The sequence below is a fragment of the Musa acuminata genome, chromosome BXJ1-5 (genome assembly GCF_036884655.1).
Source record: "Musa acuminata AAA Group cultivar baxijiao chromosome BXJ1-5, Cavendish_Baxijiao_AAA, whole genome shotgun sequence".
Lineage (NCBI taxonomy): Eukaryota > Viridiplantae > Streptophyta > Magnoliopsida > Zingiberales > Musaceae > Musa > Musa acuminata.
Window position 1 is genome coordinate 36239118 of NC_088331.1, and position 7450 is coordinate 36246567.

A 7450-nucleotide genomic window follows, 5' to 3' on the forward strand; every position below is an offset into this window, starting at 1 on the left:
GAGGTGCTACCTCCAGCTGGGGCGGTGCCACCGCCTGCAGGCGGTGAGCACTTGTTCTGACTGCAGTGTGATCTGATTTGAATATTTTTGACTTAAGAAGAATTTTCATTTAGAGCAATCAACTTTACTTACGTAATTACGTAAGAATTTTCACTGTAAGATAAGAAATTTTGCATGATCAAGATAGATTTTGTGACGTGCATACTCTAAATGTCATGCACATGTTTGTGACAGATTGTTCAAGTTGGTAAGCCTTACAAGTTCATGACAAACTTAGTAAGTTCATGATATAGTTGGATTCGAAAGTAACGAACGGATGACATCAATGGGTTCGAAAATCCAGAGGATATGCGAAGTGAGAATCATGGGTTTCCAATTCTGAGGGGTCAAATAGGATTGTATCTATATCGCATTTGGAATTTTAATTTTCTAATCCTCTTCTGTTATTTAGGCTAGAGAGCATCGCGAGTTCTTTTTGGATCTCGGGTCATGAATATCGAGAATCCAAAGAGTAGGATATTATTTCTTGCTCCCAGCTTATAATGTTTTATGTCTTTACAAGAAAGGATGGTCTTTAGGTACCCATTTGCTTTTGGGTGCCTCAAAAATAGATCTACATTTTTTATCATATTGCATAGAATTTATCATTGTTCCTTTAGGAACCCAAATTAATCTGTTCGGACTAATTTTCTTGAATGGACAATAATGCGTCTTGTGTCCAAGTTTGCAAAAAAAGTTACATTTGCTTTGGTGTCGAAAATGTAAGATGGGGCCTTTTATGAAGGTGGTTGGATTTTGGTGATGACTTCTCACAAATCCGATTCCACTTCTTTTGGGAACGTGACCCTTGTTTGCAAGGATCATGTTCAATGACTTGCTACCAACCTCGAATTTCTTCAAGGTGTCTTTAAGTAGCAAGTTTTCCTTTTGGAGAGTTTCTAGATCATGGCATTTTATGCATGAACCTAAACTATCATGATATTCAGTTTTTAACTTATCGAAATTACAAGTAAGACTATCATGCTCCTTTTTTAGCAATTTATATTTTCTACTAATAATCTTGCATTCATCAAATAAGTCATGGAAGGCATTTAATAATTCATCAAATGATAAATCTGCATCTATTAAATTCGTTACCTCCCCTCCGATGGCCATTAAGGCGTAATGAGCAACTTGCTCGGTGTTGGACTCCTCTTCTTCGGACGCGCTCGAGTCATCCCACGTTGCTTTGAGCGCCTTCTTCTTTGATGTTCTCTTTTTGACTTGGGGACAATCACTTTTGTAGTGTTCCGGCTTTTTGCACTCGTAGCAAATAACTTGGTCCTTCTTGGGTTCAAGTTTATTTTTTTTATCATTCTTAAACTTGTTTCTTTTAATAATTTTTTTAAATTTTCTTGTTAGAAGTGTCAGGTCATCGTCATAGTCCTCATCACTTGAGTTTTCTCTCTAAGTGGTCTTCTAAAGTTCTGAGTGTCATATCCTTCCTGTTCTTTGGAAGGATGTCTTCTTGCTCTTCATGAGCTTTGCAAGTCATCTCATATGTCATTAATGACCCGATTAGTTCTTCAAGAGGGAAGTTGTTTAGATCTTTCGCCTCTTGAATAGTAGTGACTTTAGGATCCCAACTTTTAGGAAGGGATCTTAGAATCTTATTTACGAGCTCAAAATCCGAAAAAAATTTTCCAAGTCCTTTTAGACCGTTGACAACATCCGTGAAACGGGTAAACATATCGTCAATAGTCTCACTCGGTTTCATCCGAAAAAGTTCGAAAGAATGTATCAAAAGATTGATTTTTGACTCTTTCACTCTACTTGTGCCTTCGTGAGTCACTTCAAGTATGTGCCAAATATCAAATGCGGTTTCACAAACCGAAACATGGTTGAACTCGTTTTTATCAAGTGCACAAAATAAGACATTCATAGGCTTTGCATTAAGAGTGAAAGCCTTCGTTTCCAATTCATTCCAATCGATCATTGGAAAAGAAGACTTTGAAAATCCATTTTCGACAAGATTCCAAAGTTCAAAATCCATAGAAATAAGAAAGATCCTCATTCGGGTCTTCCAATAGGTGTAGTCCGTCCCATTGAACATGAGTGGACGTGTAATAGAATGGCCCTCTTGGTTTCCGGCGTATGCCATCTCTCTTGGGTTTTAATCCGTTTGAGAGTTAACCCCACTCTGATACCAATTGTTAGGATCAAGAGCACTAAGAGGGGGGGGGGTGAATTAGTGCAGCGGAAAACCTTCTACGATTAAAAAAAAACTGCGTTCGTTCGATAAAAGTGATTTCAGTAAGAAAGCCGATTCGTAAATCACTTTAACTTTTGATTAAACGAGATGCAGCAAAGATATAAATGCAGTTTGCAGTTATGGTTCAAATCAGAAAGTAGGCGCAAACTGAAATATGATATTCGTATGAAAAAAACTGATTTACGTCTAAATGCTGATTCGTAAATCACTTGATTAAGCGAGATGCAGTTAAAGCAAGGATATAAAGGCAGTTTGCAGTTATGATAGAAATCAAAACGTAAATGCAAACTGAAATATGATGATCGTACGATAAAACTGATTTACGTCTAAACACCGATTCGGAAAGTGCAAAGCTTGAAACCCAATCGTATATGCGCAGAAAGCAGTAAGCTTTTGAGGGGGTTTGCAGTAAAGATAATATGCTCAAAGTAAATGCAAACCGAGATTTAGAGTGGTTCGGTCAATCTTGACCTACATCCACGTTTGGCTTCCTCCACCGACGAGGTCACCGACATCCACTAGAGGTCTTCCTTCAATAGGCGAAGGTCAACCACCCTTTTACAGTTTCACTCCTTTTGACGGGCTTAGGAGACAACCCTTACAGAATTTTCTCTCCTCTCTTTAAAGATCAGAACTTGGAAGAAAAGAGGGAGAAGAACTTTTAGCCTTTACAACAATTTTGAGCTCTAAAAATCACAGAATAAGATCAGGATTTCGGTGTGTTTAAGTGCCCTTTCAATGCTGAAAGGGTGGGGTATTTATAGGCCCCAACCCAGTTTGAATTCCGAGCTCAAAACTGTCAATTCCTGAAATTCCGGGATCTAGCGGTTGCACCGCCTGGCAGAGCTCGAAGACTGAGCCTCTGGGCGGTGCCACCTCTTGTCAAGGGCGGTTGTACCTCCTGCTAGAGCTCGAAGACCGAGCTCAGGCAGTGCCACTGCCTGACTGAGGCGGTTGCACCTCCTGCTAGAGCTCAAAGACCGAGCTCAAGCGGTGCCACCTCCTGTCAGGGGCAGGTGCACCGCCCAGTCTCGCTCGGAGACTAAGCCCAGGCGGTGCCACCGCCTGGCTGGGGCGGTTCAACCGCCTAGCATATATCAGGGTCCGAATGGGTTGATCCATTCGGCCCAATTTGGGTTTTTCAAGGGCCCAATTGCCCAAGATTAAGTTAATGGGATCACCTCCCATTTTCAACTTAATCATTGTGCTAACTACGATATTTCCTAAGACATTTACTGCAACTTGCTCCGGTGCGTCAATCGCTTCTTCCGGCGAACTTCCATCGATCATCCGATGAACCCTCGGTGATGCTCCTGCGGACTTCCGGCAAACTCCTGGACTTGCGACAATCCACTTGGCGAGTTCCGACGAGCTTCTTTGGCAAACTCATGGACTTCTCGGATTTGTTCCCGTAGAACCTCCGACGACTGTCCGAACTTCCGTCGAACTCTCGAACTCCCAACGTGATCATTGTCTTGACTCCGGCGCAACTCCTACTGCATATCTTACTTTCATTGTAGTTAATCCTACACACTTATCTCAACATATAGATTAGATAACAAATGACAATTGATTTCATCATCAAAATCTGAGATTCAACAAACTAGGGATGAGAGAGAGGTATTTATAGGCTTCAAGTGGATTCAAACTTGGAGCCTAAAAATGTCTTATCCCTAGTTTTCAGGGTACTAGCGGTACCACTACCTGCAGCACTAACACTGGGCGGTACCACCACCTAACAGTCTCTCGGAGACTGTGTCTAAGTGGTACCACTGCCCAGACTAGCGGTATCACCACCTGACACAGTCTTAGAGACTGTGCCACGATGGTGCCACCTGTTGGGTCATTGTTTGGGCCTTTTACTTGGCCAAAGATAGCCTAAACTTGGGCCCAATTGGCCCCTAATAGAGTTGGCCTTAACTATAAATTTTAAGACATTTACTAAACTAATCAAGTCCGTAAGTCTAGGTTTCTTTCGGCGATCTTCCAGCGAACTTCCGATGATCTCTCGGTAATGTCCCAGCGGACTCCTAGCAAGCTCCTGGATTTCACGATGATCTCCTTAGCGAGTTTCGACAAGCTTCTTTAGCAAGCTCCTAGATTTCTTGATCAATTTCGATAGACCTTCCGACGAACGTCCGGACTTCCGACGAACTCTCAAACTCCTAACAAAATCTCGTTCTTGACTTTGGGATTTTATTTTGCTTTATGCATTGTTATCGTAGTTAATCCTGCACACTAAAAACCCACTTCGATCTAGATAATTATTACTAAACTAATCAAATGTTGTCCAGCATGTCATCGGTTCATCAATGCTTCGTCCGATTCTTCGGCGCATTGTCCTCTCTTGTGGCCTATTGCCCAATCGACTAGTTGACCTCCGCAACTCCAATTTCCTTGGCACAATATCTGCTCTTCTTAGCTCGATGCCTGAACCCTATGGCCCAAAACCTTCTATCGATACATCGATCGATCCTTCGGCGTGATGTCCTATCTTTTGATATATTTTTTTCTAGCCCAATATGATTCTTCTTGCTTTAATTGTCTTTCCGTGATCAAAGCTTCCTATGTCACTTAAAACACAGATCAAATCATAAACACTATCAATTGGTTTCATCATCAAAATCTGAGATTCAACACTCTCCTGAGACTGTCAAAAGTATAATAGAGTTGTAAGAAGGTGGCTGGTCTTCACCTATTGAAGGAAGACTATTAGTAGATGCCAGTGGCCTCGACGGAAGAGGAATCGGGAGTGGATGTAGGTCACGACGACCGAACCACTATAAAACTTGGTTTGCATTTATATTTTTACTATTTACCTTCGCTACAAACTGTCTTACTTACTTTACTTCCACTACGCTTACGAGTACGTTTTCAAAGTTAAGTATTTCCTATATGGGCTTTGTCGAAATATTTTTTTATCAAACGAGATTTTCGAACCGACGTGATTTATCTACGACACTAATTCTGGTTAAAAGTAATAAAAGAACTTTTGTCTACTTGGCACCACATCAGCATCGATGTAATGGGCCACTTTTGGCTGATCTCCTAGTCTACTATTTGCAATTTAGGACACCTAAGTAGTGAATATGTCTCACATCATTTCAAGGTGATTATCTAGCTTTATACTGAAATCAATTAAGGTCTATATTTATTAGAATTGACATAATTTTATGTTGGTTATTAATGGCTTAACACAACTCTTTACCATTTCATTCAGACTTGGGACATTGTTAATTATGAGCTCTAAATATATACCTTAAATATGTTTCTTCTCTCGGTCTGAGAGTTAGTACTTAGCTCTGATCTCCCAATAGCTAAATCTTCACTTCCAATATATTCGAGCTAGAACTTCTCAATGCACTAGAACGTGGAAAATAAGTATTAATGATCAGTTATATACATGATTTCTTAAGCTAGAATTTGATCTCAAACAATAGCTGAGAGGAGAATCAAAAACCAAAAGAATAAACTCAAAAATCAACAAATGAGAATGCATAAAAAAGTTAATATAAGATTTAACGTGATATGATAACTCGCCTATATTTATAGAAAAAACTAATTTCTTCACTATATGTGATTAATTATAAATCCCTTAGGTTATTCTCACATAAGTACAATTCTCTATACACTCTTTCATATAAATTTACACTTTTTCATATAAACTTAAAGAACTCTTCTCTACCCTCTCTAGATCCATTAAAAAAAATCTTCTAAGAGTACCCTGAGTTTCTTATGTGTCAAATATGCCTATTGGTATAGATCAATTATAAATCTCTTGACCTTAATACGATGGGGATGAGAGAAACAAACGGGGATAAAAGATATTTTTCATTACCCGTACGAATATGGAGTAGGAATGGATAGATCATTCACTATCTCAACTCGTACCCATCCTTGCCCTATCAATACGTGGGTTTAGACATTAGGTTTGAATACTTAACTCACCTAATGAAATAATATCAATATTCAAATCAAATTGAATTGAACCTTAGTTAAACCAATTGAGAGGAACAAACGGGGATAAAGGGTGTTTTTCTTTATCCAATTTAGACATTAGGTCTGAATGCTTAACTCACCTAATGAAATAATATCAATATTCAAATTCAATTCAATTGAACCAAATAAAACAATACTAATTTTCAATAGTAACACCCCCCTTTGACTTACATGTCAGAAGAATGAATTCAACATTTATTAATTGTTATTATTTATACATTTTGATATTATAAATTAATTTTGATAATAATATTTTAAAAAAATTGAATGAATTAATCAAAAGAATATGAAAAACCTACACATTCTCCACCGCCCAATGAGGATTTTTTGTCCTCACCCCCACCCATCCTAAATGAGGAATGGGTGGGAATGAGGATAGAGGAAGTACCCCACCATCTTGCCATGTTGATATCTCTATTCTTACCTTAAGATTCTATCTCTCACTAAAACCTTGAAACTCAAAACATATTTATAAAAATAAATCATAATAATATAAAAAATATTCTTACTTGAATCCATAATTATATCTAAATTCTAACCGACCAAAAAGCTTAAATTTAATTAGAATTCCTCACAGATAGTTAGAATGCTTCTCAAATACTTACCAATCCTAATAAGTTCATAATACTGTTCTTCAATAAACCTCTAAGAAATGTAAATATTGAAAGCTAAAATACCAATGCGGCATCTACTAAAAGCATGCAGAGTTCTTGGTACGTCAAAGTTGGAAACGCTGATATTAGCTCAACCAAGTATGCCATCTACTACTTAAAAGTAGTTGTCCACACTCTCCCAACACAAGTTACAAACACAAGTGCAAATTACTTGCACTAGCGCACGCCCTCAACTTTGTTGTGGGCCAAATAATAAGTGGCAACTGAATATCTGCAATCAGCGACAAACACCCAATCTTTGGTGATGGTAAAAATCGCAATTTCATATGACTTGGTTCATTGTCATGCTTCCTAATCAATCCAAGTGTCCCAAAGCCATTTATGTTACATAAACTGCTCTCTCAAATGTGATTTACACTTCGATATGTTCCAGCCAGTACTGTAGAGACAAATATATATGCTTTGATATGTTTGAGCCAGTACTAAGAGACTAAATGCTGAGTCATCTTCACATGTGGTGGTGCTATCGTCTTTGTCAAAAACATTAATCTGCCATCTTTAGACAATCAGATCCAAAAGAAACTTT